The sequence below is a fragment of the Arachis stenosperma genome, chromosome 4 (genome assembly GCF_014773155.1).
Source record: "Arachis stenosperma cultivar V10309 chromosome 4, arast.V10309.gnm1.PFL2, whole genome shotgun sequence".
NCBI lineage: Eukaryota > Viridiplantae > Streptophyta > Magnoliopsida > Fabales > Fabaceae > Arachis > Arachis stenosperma.
This window is the reverse complement of record NC_080380.1, coordinates 136141401-136155995: the sequence shown is the minus strand read 5'-3', so window position 1 is coordinate 136155995 and position 14595 is coordinate 136141401. Positions and strand designations below refer to the sequence as shown.

Here is a 14595-nt window from a genome sequence, read left to right as displayed (position 1 = left end):
TTCAGATTTTGAGAGATTATGTTGACCTGTTGAGTCAACACTTTGTTCTGAGCCAATATGGCATTCAGAGCATCAATTTCAAGAACTCCTTTCTTCTGAGGTATCCCATTATTCACGGAATTCCTCTCAGAAGTGTACATGAATTGGTTGTTTGCAACCATATCAATGAGTTCTTGAGCCTCTTCAGGCGTTTTCTTTAAGTGAATAGATCCACCTGCAGAATGGTCTAATGACATTTTCGAAAATTCAGAGAGACCATAATAGAATATATCTAATATGGTCCATTCTGAAAACATGTCAGATGGACATCTTTTGGTCAGCTGCTTGTATCTTTCCCAAGCTTCATAGAGGGATTCACCATCTTTTTGTTTGAAGGTTTGAACATCTACTCTCAGCTTGCTCAGCTTTTGAGGAGGAAAGAATTTATCCAAGAAGGCATTGACCAGCTTATCCCAGGAGTCCAGGCTATCCTTAGGTTGTGAATCCAACCATATTCTAGCTCTATCTCTTACAGCAAAAGGGAAAAGCATGAGTCTGTAGACTTCAAGATCAACTCCATTCGTCTTTACAGTCTCACAGATCTGCAAGAACTCAGTTAAAAACTGATAAGGATCTTCAGATGGAAGTCCATAAAACTTGCAGTTTTGTTGCATTAAAGCAACTAGTTGAGGCTTAAGCTCAAAATTATTGGCTCCAATGGCAGGAATGGAGATGCTTCTTCCATCAAACTTGGACGTTGGCTTTGTGAAGTCACCAAGCATTCTCCTTGCATTATTATTATTTTCGGCTGCCATCTCCTTCTCTTGTTCAAAAATTTCTAAAAGGTTATTTCTGGATTGTTGTAATTTAGTTTCTCTTAATTTTCTTTTCAGAGTCCTTTCAGGTTCAGGATCAATTTCAACAAGAGTGCCTTTTTCCCTGTTCCTGCTCATATGAAAGAGAAGAAAACAAGAAAAGAAAGAGGAATCCTCTATGTCACAGTATAGAGATTCCTTTATGTTAGTAGAAGAAGAAAGGGGATAAGGATAATTGGATGGAGAGAGGTAAAGAGAAGTGTTAGTGATTAAATAATTAAATAGAATAAGTGAGAAGGGATAGAAAATTCGAAAATAATTTTAAAAAGGGGTTAGTAATTTTCGAAAATTAGAGATAAGATGTAATTAAAATTAAAACATGAAACAATTAGTTAATTAAAAAAGAATTTTTGAAAAAGGGGTGAGATATTTTCGAAAATTAGAGAGGGAAAAGTAGTTAGGTGGTTTTGAAAAAGATAAGAAACAAACAAAAAGTTAGTTAGTTGATTGAAAAAGATATTAAAATCAAATTTGAAAAAGATAAGAAGATAAGAAGTTAGATAAGATATTTTGAAATCAAATTTTGAAAAAGATAAAATAAAAAGATAAGATTTTTAAGAAAAAAGATATTTTGAAAAAGATTTAATTTTTAAAATTACTTAACTAACAAGAAACTAAAATATATGATTTTAGAACTTAAAGATTGAACCTTTTTTAACAAGAAAGTAACAAACTTCAAATTTTTGAATCAATCACATTAATTGTTAGTGTAATTTCGAAAATATGATATAAAGATAAGAAAAAGATTTTGAAAATATTTTGAAAAAGATTTTTTAAATTTTCGAAAAATAGAAAAAAATGAAAAAGATATAATTTTTTGAAAAGATAAGATTTTTAAAATTGAAAATTTGACTTGACTTGTAAGAAACAACTAATTTTGAAAATTTTTTACCAAGTCAACCCAAAATTTCGAAAATTTGGAGAGAAAAAAGGAAAAGATATATTTTTTATTTTTGAATTTTTAATTATGAGAGAGAAAAACACAATTATGACCCAAAACATGAAAATTTTGGATCAAAAACATGATGCATGCAAGAACACTATGAATGTCAAGATGAACACCAAGAACACTTTGAAGATCATGATGAACATCAAGAACATTTTTTTGAAAAATTTTTTGATGCAAAGAAAACATGCAAGACACCAAACTTAGAAATCTTTAATGCATGGACACTAACAAACAAAAAATGCATATGAAAAACAACAAACAACACAAAACAAGAAAACATCAAGATCAAACAAGAGGACTTATCAAGAACAACTTGAAGATCATGAAGAACACTATGAATGCATGGAATTTTCGAAAAATGCAAGAAAATTTTTTAAAAGCATGCAATTGACACCAAACTTAAAGATTGACTCAAGACTCAAACAAGAAACACAAAATATTTTTGATTTTTATGATTTTATGATTTTTTTTGTATTTTTATTAATTTTTTTCGAAAACAAAGTTTGGAAAAACGAAAAATAAAAGAAAAATTTTGAAAAAGATTTTTGAAAAGAAAATTACCTAATCTGAGCAACAAGATGAACCGTCAGTTGTCCATACTCGAACAATCCCCGGCAACGGCGCCAAAAACTTGGTGGACGAAATTGTTATTCATGTGTTATTCCATTTTGCAAAATTCATTGCTTTTCATTCCCTGGTAATGGCGCCAAAAACATGATGCCAATACCATGGTTCACAACTTCGTTCAACTTAACCAGCAAGTGCACTGGGTCATCCAAGTAATACCTTACGTGAGTAAGGGTCGATCCCACGGAGATTGTTGGTATGAAGCAAGCTATGGTCACCTTGTAAATCTCAGTTAGGCAGATTAAATTGGTTTATGGTTTCGAAAAACTAATAATAAAAAGAAATAAAAGGGATAGAAATACTTATGTAAATTAATAGTGGGAATTTCAGATAAGTGTATGGAGATGCTGTGTTCCTCTTGAAACTCTACTTCACTACTCACTCTTCCTTCAATCCTTCTTACTCCTTTCCATGGCAAGCTGTATGTAGGGCATCACCGTTGTCAATGGCTACATCCCATCCTCTCAGTGAAAATGGTCCTATGCTCTGTCACGGCACGGCTAATCATCTGTCGGTTCTCAATCAGGTTGGAATAGAATCCCTTGATTCTTTTGCGTTTGTCATCACGCCCAGCCTTCAGGAGTTTGAAGCTCGTCACAGTCATTCAATCCCAGAATCCTATTCGAAATACCATAGACAAGGTTTAGACTTTCCGGATCCTCATGAATGCCGCCATCTATCTAACTTATACCACGAAGATTCTGTTGGGGAATCTAAGAGATATGCGCCCGGCCTAAGGTAGAACGGAAGTGGTTGTCAATCACGCGCGTTCATCGGTGAGAATGATGATGAGTGTCACGGATCATCACATTCATCAAGTTGAAGTGCAACGTATATCTTGGAATAAGAATAAAAGAGAATTGAATAGAAAGTAATAATAATTGTATTGAAACTTGAGGTACAGCAGAGCTCCACACCCTTAATCTATGGTGTGCAGAAACTCCACCGTTAAAAATACATAAGTGAAAGGTTTAGGCATGGCCAAATGGCCAGCCCCCAAAATGTGATCACAGGATTCAAAATACAATCCAGGATGAGATTATGATAGTAAAAAGTTCTATTTATAATAAACTAGCTCCTAGGGTTTACATGAGTAAGTAATTGATGCATAAATCTACTTCCGGGGCCCACTTGGTGTATGTTTAGGCTGAGCTTGATCTATCCACGAGCTGAGGCTTTTATTGGAGTTGAACTCCAAGTTATGACGTGTTTTGGGCGTTCAACTCCGGATCATGACGTGTTTCTGGCGTTTAACTCCAGACAGCAGCATGTACTTGGCGTTCAACGCCAAGTTACGTCGTCAATTTCCGAATAAAGTATAGACTATTATATATTTCTGGAAAGCTCTGGATGTCTACTTTCCAACACCGTTGAGAGCGCGCCATTTGAAGTCTGTAGCTCCAGAAAATCCACTTTGAGTGCAGGGAGGTCAGATTCCAACAGCATCAGCAGTCCTTTTTGTCAGCCTTTTTCAGAGTTTTGCTCAAGTCCCTCAATTTCAGCCAGAAATTACCTGAAATCACAGAAAAACACACAAACTCATAGTAAAGTCCAGAAATGTGAATTTAACATAAAAACTAATGAAAACATCCTTAAAAGTAGCTTGAACTTACTAAAAACTACCTAAAACAATGCCAAAAAGCGTATAAATTATCCGCTCATCAGGCACCAGACTGGCGTTAAACGCCAGTAAAGGGCAAGAAGCCGGTGTTAAACGCCAGAAATGGGCACTAGCCCGGCGTTTAACGCCAGAATTGGCATAGAGAGCATTTTCGCTCGCCACTTGGTGCAGGGACGAATTTTCCTTGACACCTCAGGATCTGTGGACCCCACAGGATCCCCACCTACCCCACCACCCTCTCTCTTCTTCTTCACCCATTCACCAATCACCTCAACACCTCTTCCCCAAAAAACCCGTCACCTATCAAATCCTACTATTCTCTTCACCACTCACATCCACCCTTCATAAAACCTCACCTCACCATTCAAATTCAAACCACTTTCCCTCCCAAACCCACCCATTCATAACCGAACCATACCCCTCTCTCCACCCCTATATAAACCCATCTTCACTCCTTCATTTGCACACAACCTAAACACTACTTCTCCCCCTTTGGCCGAACCACAAAGCCATCTCCATCTCCTCTATTCTTCTTCTTCTACTCTCTTCTTTCTTCTTTTGCTCGAGGACGAGCAAACCTTTTAAGTTTGGTGTGGTAAAAGCATTGCTTTTTGTTTTTCCATAACCATTTATGGCATCTAAGGCTGGAGAAACCTCTAGAAAGAGGAAAGGGAAGGCAAAAGCTTTCACCTCCGAGTCATGGGAGATGGAGAGATTCATCTCAAGGGTGCATCAAGACCACTTCTATGAAGTTGTGGCCTTGAAGAAGGTGATCCCCGAGGTCCCTTTCAAACTCAAAAAGAGTAAATATCCGGAGATCCGACATGAGATTCGAAGAAGAGGTTGGAAAGTTCTGACCAACCCCATTCAAGAAGTCAGAATATTAATGGTTCAAGAGTTCTATGCCAATGCATGGATCACCAAGAACCATGATCAAAGTGTGAATCCAAACCGAAAGAATTGGCTTACAATGGTTCGGGGGAAATACTTAGATTTTAGTCCAGAAAATGTAAGGTTGGCATTCAACTTGCCCATGATGCAAGGAGATGAACACCCTTACACTAGAAGGGTCAACTTTGATCAAAGGTTGGACCAAGTCCTCATAGACATGTGAAGAGGCGCTCAATGGAAGAGAGATTCAAGAGGGAAGCCGGTTCAACTGAGAAGGCATGACCTCAAGCCCGTGGCTAGGGGATGGTTGGAGTTTATCCAACGCTCAATCATTCCCACTAGCAACCGGTCCGAAGTTACTATAGACCGAGCTATCATGATTCATAGCATCATGATTGGAGAGGAAGTAGAAGTTCATGAGGTTATAGCCCAAGAACTTTATAAGGTGGCGGACAAGTCCTCTACCTTGGCAAGGTTAGCCTTTCCTCATCTCATTTGTCACCTCTGTTATTCAGTTGGAATTGACATTGAGGGAGACACCCTCATTGATGAGGACAAGCCCATCACTAAGAAAAGGATGGAGCAAACAAGAGATCCCACTCATCATGAAATCCCTGAGATGCCTCAAGGGATGCACTTTCCTCCACAAAACTATTGGGAGCAAATCAACACCTCCCTAGGAGAATTGAGTTCCAACATGGGACAACTAAGGGTGGAGCACCAAGAACATTCCATTCTCCTCCATGAAATTAGAGAAGATCAAAGAATCATGAGAGAGGAGCAACAAAGACAAGGAAGAGACATTGAGGAGCTCAAGCACTCCATAAGATCTTCAAGAGGAAGAACAAGCCGCCATTACTAAGGTGGACCCATTCTTTAATTTCCTTGTTCTTTATTTTCCTGTTTTTCGAATTTTAATGCTTATGTTTATCTATGTTTGTGTCTTATGATCATTAGTGTCTTAGTGTCTATGCCTTAAAGTTATTAATGTCCTATGAATCCATCACCTTTCTTGAATGAAAAATGTTCTTAATTGAAAAAAAGAAGAATTGCATGAATTTTGAATTTTATAACAGATTAATTATTTTGATGTGGTGGCAACACTTTTGTTTTCTGAATGTATGCTTAAACAGTGCATATGTCTTTTGAATTTGTTGTTCATGAATGGTTGGCTCTTGAAAGAATGATGAAAAAGGAGACATGTTACTGAGGATCTGAAAAATCATAAAAATGATTCTTGAAGCAAGAAAAAGCAGTGAATATTCAAAAAAAAAGAAAAAGAAAGAAATAAAGTTGTGATCCAAGGCAAAAAGAGTGTACTTAAGAACCCTGGACACCTCTAATTAGGGACTCTAGCAAAGCTGAGTCACAATCTGAAAAGGTTCACCCAGTTATGTGTCTGTGGCATGTATGTATCCAGTGGTAATACTGGAAGACATAGTGCTTTGGGCCACGGCCAAGACTCATAAAGTAACTGTGTTCAAGAATCATCATACTTAACTAGGAGAATCAATAACACTATCTGGATTCTGAGTTCCTATGGAAGTCAATCATTCTGAATTTCAAAGGATAAAGTGAGATGCCAAAACTGTTCAGAGGTAAAAAGCTAAAAGCCCCGCTCATCTAATTAATACTGATCTTCATAGATGTTTTTGGAATTTATTGCATATTCTCTTCTTTTTATATTATTTGATTTTCAGTTGCTTGGGGACAAGCAACAATTTAAGTTTGGTGTTGTGATGAGCGGATAATTTATACGCTTTTTGGCATTGTTTTTAGTATGTTTTTAGTATGTTTTAGTTAGTTTTTATTATATTTTTATTAGTTTTTAGTTAAAATTCACTTTTCTGGACTTTACTATGAGTTTGTGTATTTTTCTGTGATTTCAGGTATTTTCTGGCTGAAATTGAGGGATCTGAGCAAAAATCTGATTCAGAGGCTGAAAAGGACTGCAGAAGCTGTTGGATTTTGACCTCCCTGCACTCGAAGTGAATTTTCTGGAGCTACAGAAGCCCAATTGGCGCGCTCTCAATGGCGTTGGAAAGTAGACATCTTGGGATTTCCAGAAATGATAATAGTCCATACTTTGCCCAAGATTTGATGGTCCAAACCGGCGTTCCAAATCAGCTCAAAACTGCCCGGCGTTAAACGCCAAAACTGGCACAAGAATGGGAGTTAAACTCCCAAACTGGCACAAAAGCTGGCGTTTAACTCCAAGAAAAGTCTCTACACATGAAAGCTTCAATGCTCAGCCCAAGCACACACCAAGTGGGCCCGGAAGTGGATTTTTATGTCATTTACTCATCTTTGTAAACCCTAAGCTACTAGTTCTCTACAAATAGGACCTTTTACTATTGTATTTTCATCTTTAGATCTTTGAATCTTTTGATCACATTTTAGGGGGCTGGCCTCACGGCCATGCCTAGACCTTGTTCTTATGTATTTTCAACGGTGGAGTTTCTACACACCATAGATTAAGGTGTGGAGCTCTGCTGTACCTCGAGTATTAATGCAATTACTATTGTTCTTCTATTCAATTCAGCTTATTCCTGTTCTAAGATATTCATTCGTACCCAAGAACATGATGAATGTGATGATTATGTGACGCTCATCATCATTCTCACTTATGAATGTGTGCCTGACAACCACCTCCGTTCTACAAGCAAACAAGGCTTCAATGTTTATCTCTTGGATTTCTTTAACCGGAATCTTCGTGGTATAAGCTAGAATTGATGGCGGCATTCAAGAGAATCCGAAAGGTCTAAACCTTGTCTGTGGTATTCTGAGTAGGATTCAATGATTGAATGACTATGACGAGCTTCAAACTCCTGAAGGTTGGGCGTTAGTGACAGACGCAAAAGAATCAATGGATTCTACTCCAACCTGATTGAGAACCGACAGATGATTAGCCGTGCCGTGACAGGGTGCGTTGAACATTTTCACTGAGAGGACGGGACTGTAGCCACTGACAACAGTGATGCCCAACATACAGCTTGCCATGGAAAGGAGTAAGAAGGATTGGATGAAGACAGTAGGAAAGCAGAGAGACGGAAGGGACAAAGCATCTCCATACGCTTATCTGAAATTCTCACCAATGAATTACATAAGTATCTCTATCTTTATCTTTATTTTTTATTCATATATCATCCATAACCATTTGAATCTGCCTGACTGAGATTTACAAGGTGACCATAGCTTGCTTCATACCAACAATCTCCGTGGGATCGACCCTTACTCGCGTAAGGTTTTTTACTTGGACGACCCAGTGCACTTGCTGGTTAGTTGTGCAAAGTTGTGAAATTATGTTTATACCATGGTATTGAGCACCAAGTTTTTGGATTCATTACCGGGGATTATTTGAGTTGTGAAAAGTAGAGATCACAATTTCGTGCACCAAGCTCGCCAAAATGTCCAACTTAAGGACTTAAAATAAAAGTGCTAGGTGGGAGACACCCCACCATGGTAACATCTTTTTATTTTTCTCTTTTGTACATGTTGGTAAGAATTAGTTTGATTTCATGTTTTGTTTAGTTTGTTGAGTTTATTTGGGTGTTTAGTATGTTGAATAAGGTTTTATGGTGTTTTGGTAGCTGTTTGGAGATTTGGAATGCTTGGTTTGGTGCAAGAACTTAGAAAAATTTTGAAAAATAGAGCATCAACCCACGCGTACGCGTCACCCACGCGCACACGTGACCCCAAGCTTTTCTACCATCCACGCGTACGCATCACCCACGCGTACGCGTGGATCCAAAATTTTCACCTCCCATACAAAAACCCGAGAGTTGTGCGAGTTTTGGGCTGGAATTGTGACTTTATCACAAAATCCACCCATGCGTACACGTCAGCCCACGCGTACGTGTCGCCCCTCTGAATAACCCGTCACGCGTACGCGTCAAAGCGATTTCACCCCTCCACGCTTACGCGTCGCTCGATTGCCCTTATTCCATCCACCTTCTTTTCTTCTCCCTCTTTCCATTTCTTTCCTTCTTCTCTCTTCTTTTCTCTTCTTTCCACTCTTCAACCACCATCCAACACTACCAATCACCATTTAATACCATTCTTTTTTGTTAGTTTGTTAGTCATTTAGTTAGTCTAGTTTATGTGTAATTTTCTGTTTTTCATTATAAGTGTTGGATTGTTAATATTGTTTGCTGATTATTGCTGCTGAATGATGATAAGATGTTATTTCAACATCATTGTTGCTAATTCCTATTGTTTGATTTTTATTATTGAGGTTAATTATATTGGGTTACTTGGTTTCGAACTTTTCATGTTTAACATTTGTGAATACCAAGTGAATGAAAATTGCCCTCAAGCTTCTTAAATCTTTTTGAATTGCATAATTTGGCCACCATGTGATTTGAATCCTTTTCTTTGATTAGGCAATTTTTTTATGGATGTTGTGCATTTATCTTAATGCATTGTGTTTCTTGATCATATGTATCTATATGTTATGCTTACGCCTTAATAACATGATTGAGCATTAATTGTCTACTTATGTGCTCTACACATATTTGAGACTAGTCATTTTGGCATAATGTTTCTTTTGTGAAATTGGATTAGAAGCTCACATAGGGACTTCCTTTTGAAATTCTCAAGCTATATGAACCATGCTTGCTATGTGATTGACGTTTCACTTCTAGTTCTCTTTTACTACATTGCATAGCAATCATGTTCCCCATCTTATGTCCACTAGGTGATATGCGCCCAAATTCAAAGTGTGTCATTGATTGATGTGTAAGTTTTATATATCATTTGGTCCATTTAGTTCTCTTGCACATCAATCAATGTCCATTCCTTATCCAATTCACAATTGCTTGATTTTAGGCTTGAAATGCTTTCATGCTTCTTTATTGCTTATTTGGTTGTCTTAACCTACGAGTTTAGAGTATTTCAAGCACACTAGAATGGGTGAAGTGCATTCTTCTTTTGTGTAAATTGTGACAAAGCTTTTTATGTTAGTGTGCATATGATCTAAACCGCGCACAATTTAGAACTCACACACTCTTTTCTTCAATGTCACACTAATTCACTCACTAATTTCTAGCGATCATTACCTCATTCCAACAATTTAGGCTTCCTTGCTTTTGTATTTACTTGTTTTCTTATCCTGTTTTCTATTTTCAAGATGTTTTGTCATAAGCAAAAATGGAAGTGGGAAAAAGAGCACGCAGCAACCGGTTGATCCACCAGCTGTAGGTGGCAACTAGGAAATCGCCGTATGATAAACCCCATTTTGAAGGTTTATCTTGTATTGAATTTAGGGTATTTTGATAACCTTTTCTCGCATTTAACCTATGAATTGGCATGGTTTTGTAATCTCTCCCGTATTTGTGCCTAAGTGTAAAAACATGCTTTTTAAGCCTTATTTTGATAAATTCTAGTTCTTCTTTGATTCCATAAGATGCCTTGATGTGTTTGCTAGTAATCTCATGATGAAATAGGTTGGGCACGGATCAAAGGAGCAAGGAAGGAAGCATGCAAGTGGAGAGAAGCACAAAAAGCCAAAGAATTGATCTAGGCCATGCACGCGCACGCGCACAAGGCGCTCGCGCGCACATTGCGAAACAAGCCAGGGACGCGCACGCGTACCGTGCGCGCACGCGTCGATGACGGCACATGACCTCATTAAGGCAACACGTGCCTGGCGATTTGAGAGGGTTTCTGCACCCATTTTTAGCGCCAATTGCTAAGGGAAAGGAATAAAAGGATGAAGGATTAAGATCAATGAATCATTCATTAGTTAGTAAGTCAATTAGGAAGCATAGTGAATACACTTAGGATTAGTTTAGAGTTTTAGAGAGAGAAGCTCTCACTTCTCTCTAGAATTAGGATTAGGTTTAGTTCTTAGATCTAGGTTTTAATCTTTGCTTTCTTCTACTTCTACATCTCAATTCCTTGTAGTTACATTCATTCTTCTTCCATTCTTTTGTTATAATCTTTCTTATGTTGTTCTTGTATTTTGTTATAGATCTAGTATTGTTCTCTCTACTCTCTTTCAATTCAATAAAGGTAATTCATAATAAATGTGTTTCTTTTAATTGTTGTTGTTAATTCTTTGCAATAATTGTTGTTAGATTTCATTCTTGTTGTTGATTTACTATGTTTTCCATTTGTGCCTTTCAAGTGTTTGATAAAATGCTTGGTTGGATTTTAGTGTAGATTTTGTTCCTCTTGGCCTAGGTAGAGTAGTTAGTGACTCTTGAGTTATCTAATTTTTTTGTTGATTGATAATTAGAAGTTGCTAATTGATTTGAATGCCTCTAAAGCTAGTCATTCCTTTAGGAGTTGATTAGGACTTGAGGAATCAAATTGATTCATCCACTTGACTTTCCTCCATAGTTAGAGGTTAACTAAGTGGTAGCAATGAACAATTCTCATCACAATTGAGAAAGGTAACTAGGATAGGATTTCTAGTTCTCACATCTTGCCAAGAGCTTTGTTAGTTGTTAGTTTATTTTCATTACCATTTAATTTTCATGCTTCTTATCCAAAACCCCAAAATAACTCACAACCAATAACAAGACACTTTATTGTAAATCCTAGGGAGAACGACCCGAGGTCCAATACTTCAGTTTATAAATTTTAGGGGTTTGTACAAGTGACAAACAACTTTTTGTATGAAAGGATTATTGTTTGGTTTAGAAACTATACTTTACAACGAGATTTCATTAGTGAAATTCTAAACCGTCAAAAATCTAATCATCAAAATGGCGCCGTTGCCGGGGATTTGCAATGGTGTTATGTTATTGGTTATTGTACATATGTGAATATTGTAAATAGCTTGTCTTTTGCTTGTTTACTAGATTTTGTTAGTTTTATTTTTGCTTTTCCACCATGAATTCTCACTTTGGCTATGAGTTTGGTTCCAACTATGTTGTAGGGAATGAGAGCTACAATGAGGATGTGGTGGACGAAATTGTGATTCATTCTTTTCTAACTCGAAACAATCCCCGGTAATGGCTCCAAAAACTTGGTGCTCAATATCACGGTGTCTAAAATTCAATTCACAACTCCGCACAACTAACCAGCAAGTGCACTGGGTCGTCCAAGTAATACCTTACGTGAGTAAGGGTCGATCCCACAGAGATTGTTGGTATGAAGCAAGCTATGGTCATCTTGTAAATCTCAGTCAGGAGGATAAAATTATGGAATTTAGAAAATCAAATATGATTAATAAAAATAAACAGAAAATAAAATAGGATAGAGATACTTATGTAAATTAATAGTGGGAATTTCAGATAAGTGTATGGAGATGCTGTGCTCCTCTTGAATATCTACTTTCCTATTACATTCATCCAATCCTTCTTACTCCTTTCCATGGCAAGCTGTATGTAGGGCATCACCGTTGTCAGTGGCTACATCCCATCCTCTCAGTGAAAACGTTCCTATGCTCTGTCACAGCACGGCTAATCAGCTGTTGGTTCTCGATCATGTTGGAATAGGATCCATTGATCCTTTTGCGCTTGTCATCACGCCCAGCAATCGCGAGTTTGAAGCTCGTCACAGTCATTCAATCCCAGAATCCTACTCGGAATACCACAGACAAGGTTTAGACTTTCCGGATCCTCATGAATGCCACCATCTATCTAGCTTATACCACGAAGATTCTGTTGGGGAATCTAAGAGATATGCGCCCGGCCTAAGGTAGAACGGAAGTGGTTGTCAATCACGCGCGTTCATAGGTGAGAATGATGATGAGTGTCACGGATCATCACATTCATCAAGTTGAAGTGAAACGTATATCTTGGAATAAGAATAAAAGAGAATTGAATAGAAAGTAATAGTAATTGTATTGAAACTTGAGGTACAGCAGAGCCCCACACCCTTAATCTATGGTGTGCAGAAACTCCACCGTTGAAAATACATAAGTGAAAGGTTCAGGCATGGCCGAATGGCCAGCCCCCAAAACGTGATCACAGGATTCAAAATACAATCCAGGATGCGATTATGATAGTAAAAAGTTCTATTTATAATAAACTAGCTCCTAGGGTTTACATGAGTAAGTAATTGATGCATAAATCCACTTCCGGGGCCCACTTGGTGTATGCTTGGGTTGAGCTTGATCAATCCACGAGCTGAGGCTTTTATTGGAGTTGACCTCCAAGTTATGACGTGTTTTGGGAGTTCAACTCCGGATCATGACGTTTTTCTGGCGTTTAACTCCAGACAGCAGCATATACTTGGCGTTAAACGCCAAGTTACGTCGTCAATTTCCGAATAAAGTATAGACTATTATATATTGCTGGAAAGCTCTGGATGTCTACTTTCTAACGCCGTTGAGAGCGCGCCATTTGGAGTTTTGTAGCTCCAGAAAATTCATTTCGAGTGTAGGGAGGTCAGATTCCAACAACATCAACAGTCCTTTTGTCAGCCTTTTTCAGAGTTTTGCTCAAGTCCCTCAATTTCAGCCAGAAATTACCTGAAATCACAGAAAAACACACAAACTCATAGTAAAGTCCAGAAATGTGAATTTAACATGAAAACTAATGAAAACATCCCTAAAAGTAGCTTGAACTTACTAAAAACTACCTAAAAACAATGCCAAAAAGCGTATAAATTATCTGCTCATCAGGATGTGTATCAAGGATGGGACAATCAAAGGTGGGAGGAGCCATATGCATATGATCAATCCTCATGGCAACAACCTCCACCAATGCACTATGAAGAAGAGCCATTCTATGATGCATACCAATCCAATGGCTATGGTGAATCACCTTGTGACTTTCAAGAACCACCACCATATGCCTATGAATCTCATCCTCAACATGAACCTCAACCATACTCACAAGCCTCTCCATACCAAGCACCTTCCTATGATCCATATCCATCATATGACCAATCATCCATACCATATTTTTATGACCATTATGAGCAAAAACCCTTAGAACCACCACAACCCTATCAAGATTACTACCAAGAACCACCTCAATACACACAATCTCCACAACCTTACCAAGAAGAACCACCTTCCTATTATGAACCCTCTCTCCAAAATAATGAACCTTCTCACCCATCACAAGCCCCAATAGACGATCCTCTCACTTTGTTACTTCAAGGACAAGAAGCCATGAAGCGGGATACACTTGAGTTTGTGACCAATTTGACTAAGGTGGTGCATACTCTAGCCCACCAATGTTTGAAGACTCAAGGCAATTCGGTAACCACATGTGAAAGGTCAAAAGAAGAGCAAAGTATGAAGGAGAAATTGAAAAATTCGGTGGAAAAGGAGGAGTCAAATTTTGTGTTAGAATATTTGGAGGAGCCTATGATCATTGAAGAAAAGGAAGAAGTGGTTGAAGATTTAGGAGATGTTGACAGTCCATGGGAATGTAGCACCATGGAGCACCCTTCCAAGAAGCTTGATATCAATGTTGAGGAGGGTGCGCAACCTCCAAGGCATACTATCGCTAGAGATTTGGAAGAAGCTTATCAAGAGATGGGCTCCATCATGGATGAATTTCACTCTACAATGGAATCCTCTCCCATTGGACATGAAACTAAAATTATAAAAGAGTGTGCACAACCTCCCAAGGAAGACGAAAATGGCATGGTGTATTGATGAGCGGATAATTTGTATACTTTTTGGCATTGTTTTTAGTATGTTTTTGATATGATATAGTTAGTTTTTAGTATATTTTTATTAGTTTTTA

The 14595-nt window shown here is 37.9% G+C and overlaps 1 non-coding gene across 1 annotated transcript; it reads left to right on the top strand.

The window, feature by feature from the left end:
* Positions 1-294: 294 nt before the first annotated feature.
* LOC130978370 (small nucleolar RNA R71) lies at positions 295-398 on the top strand. The gene has a single exon (XR_009086017.1). It is a non-coding gene; the product is annotated as a small nucleolar RNA R71 (small nucleolar RNA).
* The last annotated feature ends 14197 nt before the right edge of the window (positions 399-14595 follow it).